The sequence below is a fragment of the Limulus polyphemus genome, unplaced genomic scaffold (assembly GCF_000517525.1).
Source record: "Limulus polyphemus unplaced genomic scaffold, Limulus_polyphemus-2.1.2 Scaffold2086, whole genome shotgun sequence".
NCBI classification, from domain to species: Eukaryota; Metazoa; Arthropoda; class Merostomata; order Xiphosura; family Limulidae; genus Limulus; species Limulus polyphemus.
In genome coordinates, this window is record NW_013667696.1 from 71,241 (window position 1) to 88,739 (window position 17,499).

Below are 17,499 nucleotides of genomic sequence, written 5' to 3' on the forward strand. Positions count from 1 at the left end.
TCACGCCACGTTTATAGAACTATCCTGTACCTTGGCAAATGCTCTAGCATTTACTATATATATATAGGGTAGTCTGGTATATAAAAGAGGGTGACAACGTGAAGGGACAAGAATGTGTGTGTAGGTAGTGAGTAATTGAACTGCAGTCAGAGAGTATTATTGAGCACGTTCGTTGATACAGCTTTTGTTATAGAGCGACTGTTGAAAATAAGTGTATCGTAAAGTTGTATTCGGAAAGAATAAACCAGTTTTATTAAGTAAGGACTTGTGTCGCTAAAGTTTCGTCGGAACGAAGTTACGGAAAGTGAATTAACAAACGGAGACGTAACAATATTTTGAATCTTCTGGAAATCAATTGTGTAAAAACGAAAAAAAACGCATTAAAGAGTACTGACAAATAGGCCACTTAATTATTAGAGACATCTTGGAACGACAAAATTCGTAAGAGAGGAAAGAATAACAAAGAAATCCTAAAACTTAATGAAATTAATTAAAATCTACCGCGTTGTCAAAGATTCATTGTAATTGTTTGCAATACTAATGAAGAAGCAATTTTCAGTCTTTTTTCTGTGATTTTTTCTAAATGCATAGTTTTCTTTACTTAAAATACATTGATATTATATCTGTATATGTTATAGTTTATTTTACGATTTTTCTTTTAAATAAAAATATATTTAAATGTTTTACTACAGTTAATATAAATTTAAACGGAAACGTAGGTATTATATTTATTCCATATATAATAATCACTAGATGGTCTGTACGACTATTTTTGGTAGGGAGGCGAATTCGAAATAGGCCTTTTAAAGTTTGTGAACAGTGAATAAGCTACCTAATTCTACACACACAAGAATAAAGGATAAATAAAGTAATAAGTAGAGAAATCTAACAGTGATTAGAACACTTGCCATAATGAAAAACTGTGTGAACAAAGAATATTTTTTTGATAAATTAGGTTAAATGTTATTATATAAGCCTGGGCCTACTGTTATTGTTAGCGTTATTGTATGCAGTAAAATTATGTAACTTGTAAGCCTACTATGTATTAACTTGCAAGTTGTATATAAGTACTAATAATAAAATTAATCGTGTTTGTTGAGCTAGGGTATGAAGTTTTCATGAACTCATTGCACTAAATAAGGTTAAGTTTCGTGTTGCAATCGCATTTAATAATAGTAATAGTGTATTACGCACTGTTAATATTAATAATTATTTTAATAAATTAAGTGCTTTTCTATTATTATATTAGCATGATATGCTTCCTTACATGCTTTTCTTTCATAATTTATGTTAGTTTTTTAAGTTTTAACGCTAAGGAAAACTCAGATCACAAAGATTTTATGTAGTCATTGTATTAAAATTAAATTTTTACTTCTGTGCTGGTGGTACTATTACTATTAGTAATACTACGTTTAATCATTGATTGTAAGAAGTTATTTTAAGTAATAGTAAGTTGGAATGTTAAATATAACATTTGATGAAAATAAAATCAATTAATGTTTAAAAATCAATCATATCTCTTAATTATGAAGTTTATTTTGATATAGTCACAAATTCCAGTCATTTGCATTGACAGTTTTTTACATTACACTGAAAATACAGCAGCAAAATGTGATTATGATTTTCCTTGAAAGAAAGAATAACATCTAACAAATGAGAATTTAACTGCCCAATATTAAATTTAGTAATTTGTATAACAGTTTAGAAACGATTAAAAACATATTCTTGGGCACTGCAGCTGAGAAGTTTTGAAAAACTGGTACTGTTCTGTTATATCCTCTTAAATGAGAAATTTTTACTATATGAATACAATGCTTATTAAAATATTTTTAGAAATTTATTATGGACATTTGCTATATGAATAAAATGTATATTTATATGTTTTTTTTATATTTATATCTTTATTTATATATTTTTAAAGTCATTAAAAATTGTGGGAGTATAATGGAAAAGTACCGAAAAACCTTAAGTTGAAGAAATATTTGACATTTCATTTTCTAAAGAGAAAATAATGTTTTTATAAAAATTAACTTGGATGTGAAGCAAAAAAAATGGATAAAATAATAATTATTGAAAATTCACTGTAATTTAGATAAAATATTTAAATATGTACACTTCTCAAGTTTTGAGCATTTATATTTTGAAGTATATGAGAACTTGTGTGATATGATCTCAATTTTTGCATGACATTATAATGTCTATTCTTAATTAGCCATATGGTTGAATAATTGTTTTATCTTTTTGTAGGCTTACTCTTTTCTTATGGGTTTTAATCTTCTAGTTTACATTCACCTGGGATGGAAAAGTTGTATGCTGATAGTTTAAAGTCTCTTGAAAAAAGAAAGAGTTAAAGGTGATCTAATTCAGGTGTTCAAGATTATTAAGAAAACCAATATATCATTCATGCATCATCTTTTTTTTTTTCATATTTAATAGAGAGAATAGTAGGAAAAGGGAATACAAATATAAAATTTTGCACAATAGGAGTTATCTTCAGTTCAGACAGTTTTACTTTTCTAATAGAGTAGTTGGTATTGGAGTTTGTTGCCTTCAGATGTAGGTTACATAGTAGATTAAAGGAAAGATAAGATAGATATTTACATGATCAGGGCTGGATTTGATTTGTTTTTAAGTAGAGAGGACAGCTTCATTGGGCAAACAGACCTCTTGTTGACCATAAATGTTATGTTACTTTCATAAAGCTGATTTCCTAATTATAAATGAATTTAGTTCTAATGAAAAACATGAGTTTTCATTAAAGCCTTTACTTAATTTTAGCATGCTAGAACCAAAAGTACAGTTACATATGTACTAAAAATTCAGTGGTGGTAATAATAAAAAGGGTAAATTACAATGAAAAAATAGACAAAGAAAATTACCCAAACAGGTAAAAAAGTAAGTCCTTTATTTTAGGAATGGTATAAAATGACAAATTGTTAAATAAGCCTTTTACTTTTTATTATTATGGACAATGATTAGAAACCATGTTGAAATATATATAGATGCACAAAGCAAACAAATTATATCAAAGGATAAACAGAAAAGTAGGATTTAATAGCAAGTGTTGAGCAATAAGGGGAAGCCATTAATTAGAAAAACTGTATTAATAACAGCTTAATTATTAACTCAGTTGGTTTACAATAATTGGCTTATGCTTGGCTTAGCTGTTATTGATACTGTTTTCCAAAATACTTTTTGACATTTTTACCTGTTTGTGTAACTTTCTTTGCCTTTTTTACCCTTGTCTTTATTACTTAAGATTTCTAAAAATTAATTGCTTTTGGAAAACTGTAAGTTAAAACCAAGAATGTATAGGGTTTTCAACTTTGGAAATTGATGCAAAAATAGGCTTAAGTTTCCAGTATTTTAATACCTATTACACCATTATTTAGTTGTTTTCTGTTGTAAAAATATGGTTTGAAAAATTTTGGAGCATTCACAATTTTGTTTTGTTATCACTAAAGTAGGCTTCAGATTTGAATTTATAAATCCAGACTTATACCAACTTCGATCTTGAAATGTTCATCATTTGAAGGTTTCTGATTTTGAGGTAAAAGAAATGAAGGGAAAGTGATTGATTTTAAATGTATGCTTAGTTTAATAAGTATAAGAAATTAGGTTTTAAAATTTTCTGTTTTACTGTCTTAGAATTCCTGAGTTTCTTTGGAAGATAAGTAAAATATGTGAAACTTATTTTACTGAAGAAGCAGAACTTTTATACAAATGCTAACTAAAAGTGTAAGTTTTCTACATTTTGAAAATAGAAACTTGTGAAAGATCTTGTTAAGAATGTTTCTGGAGTAATATTGATTTAAAGGTTAATTTGGTCATTTAATTATTTTACATTTGGAAACAACCTACCAGTCCTTACATTTTTTTTTATTATTTTTTTGTGGGAATATTTTAACTTCAGTGAATCACATAATGTATATTGTCAGAGAGAACATAATATCTCCAGTATGAAAACTTCATGTGCTCAACACTTACAAGGCAAATGAATGCTGCTGTTCTATTAAAATATGTATTTTTATTCACAAAAATCATATTTTGCTAACTGTTCTGAAGATACTTATTTGACCTTGGATATTAATCTGACAGTTACAGGCTAGTTACTTATTTCCTTGAAATTCAATCAGTTAAATTATCATACTGTCAACTTTTATAAATCATTCTGGTCTGCATTCTACAGTTTTTAAATAAATTAAGGATATATAAGTTAACTTAGGGAAACACAGAACATTTGTATTTCAGTGTACGTGGGTTCATGCAATAATATATATATATATTCTTTTAATATGTTATGTACTCATGTAGAACCCACAAAATTAAAAAAACTTGTAATGTTGGACAAATTATCTAGAATATTATGAACAGTCACTATTCTAGTGTTCCTAATTGTTTATAAACATGACTAAAAACCATTATTTTTAATAAAGAAATGTTTGTTCTGTGCTTTTGCACTCATCAAATAAAATTTGATTGTTTTTAGAATAGAATTTTATTAATTAGACTTCTAATTAACTGACATCTAATGATGTAAAGTTATCAGTATTGTTTATAATCATTTATATTTGTCATAAGAGAATATTATTAGGCTTATTGTACTTTTTTAAACACTACATTCTTTATTCCGAAGTGGTACTACATCCTCCTTCCCCATAGCTATTTCATCCTTCATTTGCCCTCTAGGCATTGGTAAATCTTATGAACAAAGCACCAGTCTATTATACCCCTATATTCTTTGTGTCATTGCAGCAACATGTGCTGATCATGTTACCACCACCTACCAATCCCATTGCACCCTCTATACTACCATTGTAGCACAATCCGTACTTTTCTGATTGGCACTACAGTGTTCAGACGTGTGTTTTCAGTTGTTCTTCAAGTGTATTTTGCTACATTTTTGTGTGTTTTCTTGCTAGTTTTCACCTTTAGTTGGAATTACTTGTTCATTTACTTTTTCTTTTTTAAAGTCCACGTGGACTTATTAATTTGAATTTTCATGTGGTAGATGAAGAAGTTCCTGCTGATATGAACGAAACCCATGTCAACAGGCCCCATTGCGCCAAGTTTCTGATGTTGGCCAAGGAGATTCAGGATTTAAAATCGGCAGGAGTTGGATGATTTTGCTGCTTATTCTGCACGTTCTCCCTTCTTCCAGGTCCACGCATCTGAAGAAGTTTTTCGTTAGGGGAGGACAGTTTCGACTTGGTTTCTTCTACCACAGTTTTTTTGGCTAGTCACATAATGCTGACAGTCAGAAGAGTCTGCCAACCATACCTTTCTTGCACCTTATTCATCAGGTTTGTCAAACTTTACATGTCTCCCCTTTAGCCCTTGATTCTTCTACTTCTTCCTTGCTGGAAGAAGAATCTCATTCTGATTATTATTATTATCTTCCCTCTCCCGACATTCTTGTTCATGCTCAACATTTTGTTGCTCAAGTACAGTTAGGAGTGGGTATGTCTCATCCCCCTCGACTTTTGGACCAATTCTATTTTGCTTACCAAAAGGCCTCAAATCCCTTTTTGGATTCTCAGCATTTAGATCTTCTCCTTCCCTTGTGGGGTTCTAATCTTGATGCCTTAGTTCATTTTAATAGGTCCCAATTTACTATGATGCGCATTACATTGACCAATCTTTTACATGGTCTTTCCTCTTTACAGTTGTTGTCTCAGGCCTTCCACCTGTCTCCTGATCAGTTCTTGGCCAATCTCCGGACCCTCTTGTAGTCTACTATGGCCTGGTTCAGCTTCAGCCTTGTCCTCATCACTTGGGTTTTGTGTTGTTGAGATTTAGTCAGGAGGGTTGTGTTACTTTTGGGGATGTCTCCCCCTTTCTTTGTTACAAGAACTTTGTCAGGCCCCACTTCTGCGAGAAACAGTCTTTGGGGTCCTCCCGAGTCTTTAAAGTCTGGAATCATTGTGGCAAGATTGCATTCTTCTTTGTATTCCCTTGCTTTTCGTTTGTCTCACTCTACTGATTCTTCCCAATGTTTACCTGTTCTAGTGCCCTGTGCTCCTTTTACTTTGCCCCACCCTTTTCCCTACTCCCGATGTTTCTTTCTTTATGCCCGTTTTTACCGTTCCTGTTTCTCTCAGCCTCACTGTTATCGATGATCAGATGTCTTTCCACAGGCAGGTGGGGGGCCAGGTTACAACTTTTTTCTGCCATCTAGAAACCCTCACAGTGGTTCCATGGGTGTTATGGGTTCTGTCAGGGGGTTTATGCATTCATTTCCAATCCCTTCCTCCCCTGTCCTCTTCCCAGTTTTTTTTCCTCCTCCTCAGAAATGAGTCTTGTCCAGTCGTCTAGTGGAGTCAGTTCTCAATCTTCTTCACAAGGATGCTGTAGAATGTGTGGTGCTTATTCGTCAGGGCTTTTACTCCCGTCTGTTTGTTGTCCTGTTATCGATCTATCCAGCTGTATGTCTTTCTAGACACACTCCCGATTCACCTCTCTCTTCAGTAGGTTTTTCCCCAGGTCTTTGGATGGCCAAATTAGACATGACAATTGCTTATTTTTATATCCGGAGTCACATTGTTATCTTTGGTTCATCCATAAGGAGTATGTGTCCCACTTCCATGCACTACCATTTGGTCTTGGCTCCTTATGTGATCTGTCGGGTTGTCTGTGCCTTTGCACGTCATCTTCATTCATTGGGTCTCCAGACTTACCATTACATGGAGGACTGGCTCCTGCTCACCTCTTCTGGAGCCCAATCTGCCAGTCACACCTGCTTTCTTCTTTGGGAACCCAGCCTTCTCCACTTTGGCTCCTGGATATGGAAGAGCAGTCACTCAAGCTCTATTGTCACCTTCTCTTCCTGCTTGAGAGGTTCTCTCTCTTTTTGGGACGTGAGACACCCTGGAAGCTCTCATTTCCTTAGGTCGAACACACATGCATTCCCTTCAGTGGATGCTACTTAAGCAGTGGAACTTCTCCCACAAACCCTTGGATCATCCTATTATCCTTCTCCTAGGGATCAAGTCTGACCTTATTTGATGGCTCAACGGGGTTCTTACCATGGTGGGTGCCTCAACCTGACTTGCATCTGTTCACAGATGCTTCTTTGGTGGGTTGGGGAGCTTCCCTCAACTCCTGGGAGATTTTGGGTGGTCCATTGAGGAATCTACTTACCATATCAACCACTTGGAGCTGTTGATGGTTTGTTGGGCTCTTGCACGTTTCCCCCCACTCTTACAAGAGCAGGTTATAGTTCATTCTAACAATTCAACTGTTGCCAGTTTTATCTCCAAACAAGGTGGTACCACATCCAGGACCCTGAGTTTCCTCACATTCGACCTCTTATACTGCACTCACAGCTACAACATCACACTCTTGGCATGTCATGTTCCGGGTGTTATGAATCTGGTTGCAGACCATCTATCCTGCCCTGATCAAGTTCTTCCTATGGAGTGGTCCCTTCACCCAGGGGGTTGTCAGTGTGTGTGTTGTCACTTTGGTATGCATCGTATCGATGTGTTTGCAACCCATTGGAATGCTGAACCTCTTTTTGGGCTCCTGTCCCTCAGCTCTGGGGGAAGATGCATTCAGTCAGGATTGAAGGTGTCTTCATCTCTATGCTTACCCTCTGATTAGATTCCTCTCCAGGGTTCTTTCTCTTACACAGACCACTTCTTGTTGTGGCAATTCTCCACATTCTTTGGCTTCACTTATACATCCTTTGCATTTCTGGATCCCACATGGTGGCAGGTGTTGCCTGGTCAGTTAGACTGAATTATTTTATAGTAGCACTTATTCTACTTCTTTTTAATGCTCACTGTAGAGATAGGATGTATTTGTAAGACCACCGGATGCTTTTTCCAGTGTTGTATCTATGTCTTATGAGGACTGTCACTCATGGACTTCATGACAAAAGCAGATGGTGATATTTGCCCATCCCTACTGACCCATGATTTTTACAATCCAGATCTTTCAAAATAGGAAATGCAGACAACCATTGCACTGTCTCCAGTGGGTCATTCCACTGGACCACCCATCATGTTTCCCTCTCTTTCTTCTAGTGGATCACAGGGTCCTTGCCACTTCCGGTTCCCAGTCGTTGGAGTGGTGGACCGTGGAGGTTTCCTCATGAGTGGGTTTTGTACCATAACAAAATCTCATAGCCACATATGTACTCACTCAGTGAGGGCTGTCATCGTAATGCTGCCTATTATACACACAGTATGGCACTATGTTTATTATGTAAGGCAGTTCCACAGGATGTTTTCTGTCCAGATTGGCTGCTTCCATGTTGTTTTTGTTTGGACTGCACTTGGCATATGTTGTATTCCAAGGGGCTTCCCCCTGGATGTTTTTGCCCAGGTGGACCACACTTGTTGATTTCTCTATCATTGTTATGCTGCATATGACACATATGATATGGCATGAAATCTCTTATGCAAGGCACTTCCTCTGGATGCTTTTGCCCAGATGGACTGCACTTGACATAATCCAATGTATACAAAGGGGCTTCCCTTGGATGTTTTTGCATGGGTGGACCTCACTTGTCTATCTTGTTCACAATCCAAAGTATTTCCCCTTGATGTTTTTGCCCATGTGAACCACACTTGTTGATTTTACAAACTTATGCAAGGCACTTCCATATTGTTTTTGTCCTTGGACCACACTTGGTATAATATTTCATATCCCAAGGCACTTTCCCTGGATGTTTTCTGCCCGGGCAGACTGCATTTGGCCTATTCATATATTGTCCTCTAGCTCTAGCCATGTATTATTTTCATTTCTTTCCTACGTGTCTTAGGAATAGCACACCTGTTCCAGAAGTAGTACTATACCCCACAGGTGTGCCTCATAATTTAATAGTGTCATATCTGCTTTTTTTACAGTGGTCACTCTCCACTTTATTACTTGTTTTTGTGCCTTCACCAGACCCCTTACCTTTCCAATGTGGGATTTTAGCTATGGGGGGAGAGGAGGTAGTACAGTTTCAGAAGTGAACATTTTCTAACACTGAAAATGTGTTACCAATAGGTACTTACCTCTCTTCACCCACTTCCCACCCTTCCATCCCACTGATTTGCTGGCATTTTTGGCTTTGTATATGCCAATTCTCGAAAGTGAGGATTGTGCTGCAATGGTGGTGCTAGTATAGAGGGTGCAATGAGATTGGTGGATGTTGGTTACATGATCAGCACATGTTGCTGCAGTGATGCAAAAAAATATATGGGGTATAAAAGACTGGTGTGCTGTTCATAAGATTTATCCATGCCTAGAGGGCAAATGAAGGTCAAGATAACTATGGGTGAGTAGAGGTAAGTACTTATCAGAAATACATTTTCAGTGTTAGAAAATGTTAACTTTAGTCCTGCAGGGTTTTTTCCAAAAAAAAAAAAGAAGTACAAATTTATCATTCTTAATTTTTTATCAATTCAAGGTTATTCAGCTTAATCAATTAATATCATGACTCCTGAGAATAATCAACATAAGTGTTTCTAATTATCACTATTTTCAGTTATCCGAGTTTCATGTGAGAATAATTGATTAGTTGAAAATAATTGATTAAAGAGCTCAATGATTAATCAAATATCAAATTTCACTAATTGCCCAGCAACACATCGACAGTTTCCATTGCTGCTAATAGATGATTGTAGGTAGTTTGGCTTAGAGTCCCCCTTTTTTTCTTACACTCAAGTACCCTTGTCTATTTAACCTCCTTATAAAAAAAGAGAGCCATTGTTGATTTACATGTCATTTCTCTCCGTGAATTTTAGATCCACATTTCTGCTACTTCATGAGGCCTGAATAATCCAGGATTCTTCTCCTGCTGTTTTAATGGTGGCTAGAAGTACTTTGTCTGTCAATGATGTTGCTGCCATTGTGTATCAAGTGGTTGGTACTTTTCTGCCTCAATTCTTTCTCCTCCAGGTCCCATTTATGTTGCTTCTGCTGAGCCTGCCTTATCTAATGATCACTTTGACCAGCTCTTCCTTCTGCCTGCCTTTGTTTCTGATTTTTCTCTTCTTGATGAGCAACATGTGTCTCCACCTTCTTCCTTTGCAACTCTGATTACTCAGGCATGTGACAGTCTTTCTCCTGCTCCAGTAGTTTTGATGAGTATCAGGCTGCTTTGCTTCTGCCTTTCTTTACTGTCCCCCTACCTAGATATTTGTGTTCATAATGATACTTTTCTATTCCAATTATGTGCTGATCTACATCAGTTTCAACCTCCTCACCTTTACATCTCATTTTCTATGGCCTATGATCATTATCCTTTTGTTTTTCTCAAACTTTACTTTCTAGAATCTCTCCTTCCTGCATAAGATGCCTCCTTTCTACCTTATCTCTTACTTATCCTCAACCTACTCACCTGTGCAGATATGGAGCCACAATGACATTGTTAACCCCTTAGTTGCTACAGTTATTTTTATTTGAAGAACATAACATTTATCAAAGAATATGGCTAACTTCTTCCCATTCTATCTATCTGTTCTTCTGGGTAATTGTACCTTTGGTGTCGTATGCAATTTCTCATGTAAAAAAGTTGTGCAAAGTAAAGTACACTTGATATAGGTACTTAGCAAACTTTTCCCCTGGAGAATCAGGAGAAACATAGGAGGTATTACCTCCCGTATTTTTTTATTTGAACACCAACAGTGACAGGATAGTACATGTACACAGAGAAGGATGGCATTATATATACTTTTATATAATGCTATGCTTTCTCAGTCTATAACAGGTTTTCTCCTTCAGATGAAATTCAGTGAAGTACTTGTTTTATTTATGATTGTTTTATGTGTTAAATGAAGATTAATTTTACTGTGTTTGTAATCTTATGTCCAGTCTCTTTCCTTACGACATTTTAGACAAAACAAAGAAAATGCAGACTTACTCTACATAACATTTCTTGTTCAAACAACTTGCTACTTGAGTTACCACATGATCTGTCGATGAAACAGTTTATCAGAAAGTACCACACGTAAACTAATCCAAGAGTTCATGGTTTGAGCATTCATCAGTGCTAGGCTAGCCAAAAACGGTTCCAAAAATAATGGGCCTTCAATCATACCATACACATTTTAAATTATGATCTTTATTAACAATAAAATTCATAATAAAATTTGCCTATTTGAAAGTAAATATGATGAAACCAATCAAAAAAGCTACACAGAGTCTTATCACATGCACTATATCTCATACTAGACCTGCACATTCTCAAGTAGGAGACTTAATTAAAATTTTTAACAAAAAGAGTAAAGTTTATGAAATGATAAAAATCATATACATTTAATCAAACTAAGAAACTTATTACAATATAAAAAAATCTAAAACTAAAAAATTATGATTTTAAGATATCTACATATTTATATTGTCCAAATGCATATAAATTACAAAACTTAATTAAAAACTTTTTTTGTGTGTGAAGTTGTAAAATAAAGACACTTGTATAATAATGTGAACAAAGAACACAGTTCACTTTTCGTCTGGGCCATCTTTAAAGAAAAAAGCAAAGGCTCGGTGAACATTTTCAATCATGGCCTCAGACAAAGTCTTGTACAGGATTGTGCGACATCTAAGAAAAGGTTCCTTATTAAATAAGATTTGCTGGATTACACCTTGATGCTAACTTTTCAACACACTTCTCAGCCATAGTCCACTTGAATCATTACCTTACAATACCTGTACTTGCTAATAAGCACCTATGTATCCTACAAACACCTCTTTAGTAAGTTATGAGATGTTCATGTTGATATATACCACCATGACCTTTCTCTGCTTGTATATATTGCAGACCACAGGAAGTAACCATTAAAAGCTGTGTAACAGCAAATATACAGAAATAGTTCTCCCCATTGCCAGTGAAAACTTTGTGTGTAAGAGATTGCTTCTCTTTGTCCTTGTCACATTCTTGAATCAAGTTCTCATCTCAACGATAACTTCCTTCACTCTGCCATAAGTTCTACATGGACTCCGAACGTTCCCTTCCATGATCATGATTTACAAATGTTATAGTACCAGAGAGTCAAACAGAAAAGGAAGCACATTCAGGATAAGAATGCAGGAAAGAAATTATTTAGTTGTAACAAATAAATCTAAGTTGATAACTAATCTATGGTTTCCAGGTACACTGAAGTCTAACAGATGAGTTCAAGAATTTGTAAAACACACATTCCAGAAAAGTTATGCAGAAAGTTCTTGTACGGCAAAGTAAGACAACTGATGCAAGTGAACAAAACAAATCTATTCACAATAATTATTAGTTGTAGGTGACTGTCCATTTCTTAGTTATTTGAACTCGACTGGCTGCTAGGGCTTATAGAAAGGTTTTCCAAAAGCACCCAGAAAGGACAAGATCAAGAATAATCACACCTGCAAATAACAAGAACAAAAGAAAGAATAATGAAATACTACATTTTCAAGTCAGATGAAGTTTCTTGTGTGGCATCCTTACGTTAATTTGTTAATGATATCCCACATATATTACAGAGAGCTAAACTCCCAACTTATACAAGTAGGTGTGTTACACCTTGAGACTGGCTGGCCTCACACCAGGGAGTACACAAGGTAAAACTGGTAAAGAATAAATGGAATAATCATTGCTTTATGTAATCTTTACATAAACATAATGATTAATACATTTTTGTGACTTGTTTACATCTTTTTTTAACATGGATGTCATTATCTACGTGCAAAATGCCCACACAAATTTCTAAAGTTATCTTACAACTAGTATATTCTAACTGTGAAAAAGTGAAATTAAAAGTTACTTTAACTGTGATATTATGAATGAAAACATATATCAATAATATTTATGCTTATCTCAAAAATTAATTATATTTAAACTTACAGGTACCAAAATCAAGCTAAAAGAACTAAACAGACGGAACATCATATCAGGCTCCAAGGATTTTCTTAAAGAATTTCTTTACTACTAAGTTTCCAACTGTTTGTAATTTACACAAGTTTGGTGCCCTTCAGTATTAGTAATGATAACAATATTTTGTTAAAACTTTTAGCATTTTGAATTCTATACAGCTTAAATGTTGTTTGTAATAGTTTTTGCAACAAAATACAATAGCCAAGTTATATTTTGAAGATTTCTGTCTTTTTTTAGAAAAAAAAGGAAGAAAATGTTTCGTAAAAAATTTATAAAGTAGAAAGAAAGAAAAAAAATGAAGGCTTTGCAGCAGCTGAAAAAAAATGTAGAAGAAGGCAGGGTAATTTCAATAATTATTTTTTCCAACTTTACTGATTTGTTATACCACTTGTATACTTTATCAAATACTGTATCTTAACCAAATATACGACATGTTGATTAATTTAATCATTAAAATGTTTATAAGCTACTCTCCTTCAGTGATACTAAGTTGTTTTTTTATGAATAAGTCCAAATGAAAGTTTTAAGCTAAGTGTTTTGCCAGTTTTGACATCATCTAAAGTATCTCCACTTGATAATAGCAAATTCTACTAGTTTCTTTTGTATTACTTAAATATTCCTGTGTTTCTCAATATTAATAACTGCAATGAACAAAGCTTGCCATTTAACTTGATCCATTTAAATTATAGTTTTTCATGATTGGACCAGATTTCTTTAACTTAGTAAAGAGTCTAAATCAAAATTTGAAACTAATTGGTTAAAGAGAAGATCAGGGTTACACTCCTGCAGAAAATAGTGAGTGGACTGTTTAAGGCTATACATGATGGAGATAAAATAGCAAAATTCAAACCATCCAAAACAACTGTTCAAGACAGGTAACAGTGCAAGTAGGAGTATGAAAAATGGTATTTCTTCAAAAATAGTGAACAGACATTGTCCACCCCTCAGTTTAACACTAGAGAAGATCTAAATGACAGAAGGCCATTTAGCCCATTGAATTTACCTCTCCACCCACCAAAGCATCTACCAGTATAGCAGAATTAAAACTAAATGTAGATCTTCAGATTTATATACTTATCCAACACATATTTAACTAATATTTTAACTAACATTATCTACCACACTAGAATGCCAAAGAAAAAACTTATCTTTATGCCCCCCATGAAAATAAGTTCAAAAGTTCAACATTTTAAGTCTCTTTCCATAGTTCAAAGCTTATAAACCAAGAATAACTTGATTATTTTTTTTCTATGCTCTTTCCAGCATATTGATATACTTCTTTAAGTACAAGGTCCAAAACTGTATACGATACTATAATGAAATCTCACCAAAGTTTTATAAATTTAAAAAGGTTATAATAATCATACTTCCTTTAAATTTAAAATATCTATGAATTAAGCCATACAGTTTCTACAGTTAAATACTTAGTTTGTCACTTTGTACCAAACAATAATAATAATAAATAAAGGTTCCTGAGCTCTATAAGGCTATTTTCATAAACTTAAGAATCATGCCATATTCTATCATTACAAACAAATCAAGTGAAAAGTATGATTTGTGGCTTTTGAGATATAATAGACTAAATGATTAAAGCATCTTCCAGAAAAGCAAAGTTGTCAATTTAAATCTCTGCTGGTCACTGTTTTTCCATTTTCTGATTGATTTATAGAAAAGCAAGGGCCTGAGATTAAAACGGTGAAAACCTAAAGTATTCATTAGCTGAATAACTAAAACAATTAACCTGATAGTAACACAGATTCTCTTCCTTGCAAAGATTTCGTAACTCCTAAATTAACGTAAAAGTTTATAAAGAAATACAGACATTTATAATATAAATAATGTGAGGAAAAGCTTGTAAATAAAGAAGAAAAATTCCACTAACTTGAAAAACATACACAGAACAAAATATATTGGAATACATAGTTTCCATTTTGTTTAATCTCATGTTTTAGTAGTCAGGACTTTGAGTAACGTTTTTGCTTGATTTATTGTTTAAGCTCAAAGCTACACAAGTTTGCTATTTTTGCTGTGCCCACAGAGGGCATTGAAACCATATTCATAGTGTAATGAGTCTTCAGACTAACCTCTGAGCCACCAAGGAGCATTTTCAGTGAAAGTATAAATGTTTTACCTATCTTAGCTAAACAAACAGTATTTGTACATCAAGTAAACCCAAAAAATCATTAATATGATTAACATTTAGCACTAAATATCAAATATCTTTAGTCTCTTATCTGACCACTATGGAAGATCTGCATCCAATTGAGCCATAAGAATTCACACTACATAGGTAAATAAGAAGTTGGAAAGACATTATTTAATTTTGCTTCAAGCTTGCTCTTACAGTTTATTGTTTGTTTAATTTCACTCACTGGAAGTTTTTATTGTAAATATTACTACTGAAACTAATGCATTTACTTTGTAAATAATATGTCTCCTCTTAGCATAATAGATTGAGAAACAGTTAACTTTTTATGTACAATTATTGTTAAATATGTTACTCTCATTGTGATTTAAGAAGATAATTGTATTTGTTTCTAAGAAACAAACCCTGAAGAAGAATCAGAAAAAACACTGCCATGATGTTAAAAGCTCAGAGAAATCCTCATTTCATGATGATGTCCCATTAATAACATCCTTGAAAGATGAGCTTGTTGCATATCGAAAAAAAGAATTGGAAGAGAAAAGGAGGTAAGAATATATAGTGTAAAAATGTTTTGATCCATCATCAGTGTTCATGCAGTAAGTTTAAAATAGGTAAACTAAAGATAATTTCATTAATTGAAAAAGTAGAATCATTGTTTTATTATTAGAAATATTTCCATAGTTTTACACTCACTCGTGAAACTGTTTCTGAATTAAATGCCACTTAGATTGAAAGTCAGTTTTCTTTTGTATGATTCAAATTAATAGTTTAGCTTATTTTTTTACAAAATATTGATACTTTAAGGAAAAAAAACTTCCTTTAGTTATAGATAAAGAAATAAATGAAGTGTACCCTACTTAATGTGCTTGTGTGGTATTCTCAGGTGCACTGATTTCTCTTAAAGAAATTGTGTAGGTCTTGCAGAATAACAGGAGGCCAAATATAAGATGTATCATAGAGTAAAAATTTGAATACTCTGACCTTGACCAAGTTTGAAAAAAAAAAGAAACAGATTGAACACAAGTGAAAACACTGTGAAACAATCTTTAATGAAACAACAATCAAAGTTAAAAACATGTGTATCCTTTGGGTGTCTTTACTGGAAAGCTTCAGACAAGGAATATGTTAAGTCTGTACTGATCTGTATTTAAATCAAATCATTCATCATCATCTTCATCAGACAAAGAAAATATGTCACTATATAAATACAACAACAATGCCATTTTTCTCAGAGCACAGTTGTTACCATATAACTGATAATCACCTTCTCTGCAAAATAAGAGAGGTTGTATCTGTAACGTATCACCTGACCTGCCAATGGAATATGTCACTGTCTATTTTTATACAATATATTCTACTTTACAGGAATCTTTCCCCCAAGAAAATGCATGTGACACCCTAGTTGAATGACCAAGTTCAGTAAGTAACTAGGGTGAGAGGAATTTGGTGGTTCACTTGACTGACATTCTGTATTAAGACCACGTACTTAGTATGTACATGAATTATGAAAAATTTAACATTAAATATGGGGAATGGTAAATATGTAGTATGCCAAAATACCACACTGGTGCATTTGAAATGTGAAGTTTTCTGGAAGCTTAGCTAAACAGCTAGTTTGTTATCTCAAAAAAATCACCAATTACTATAAAAATCTATTATTTCACTTGCATGTAAACAAGAGGTACATTCCAGTAAATATAAACTCTTTCACATTAAATAAAAATTTTTTATTAACTGTTAAATAAAAATAATCAATTGATTTTAAAAGTAACTTATTATGATTAAAATATCAAAATTAGAATGAAATAATATCAATTATAGATCATTTGACACTCACCATTGCACTTAGTACTTTACAGGCTACTTTTTAATGCAATGTAATACTTGTCTTAAATATCAGGTCATCAAGAAATTAATGTTGCTTTTTGGAACACTTTCATTAACCACCCTCCAAACGTCATGTTAGTTTAGCGTATATAATGTGTAAAGTTTAGTATACTCTTTAATCCCTTATACTTATAGTGATGGTACACAACGAGAAGGGAAACAACGCCTCTGTAGCCACAAAGAATATCAAAGAAGTTTATGGAAATGTTTTGAACGTTCATAAGTGTCAATGACAGTTCTACAAATTTCATTCAGGTGACTTTAGCCTTAAAAACTGTGATGGCAGGGGCCGACATGTTGGTATTGATATTGATGCTCTGAAGACGTTTGTTGAGTCTAACCGAAGGCAACACACTCGTGAATTGGCCCTGAAATTGCATGTTTCTCATGAAACAATACGTAAACATCTAATGAATATGGAAAAACTCCATAAAGAAGGTGTTTGGGTGCCTCACAAACTCTTCGATGATCATCGTTCCCAACGTATGAACGTTGCTTCGTCTCTTCTGGTGCATAATGTGCATGAACCATTTTTGGACAGAATTGTCACCGGTGATGAAAATTGATTTTCTATGAGAATATTAAATGCCAAAAACAATGGCTCATTCCTAGACAAAAACCACTT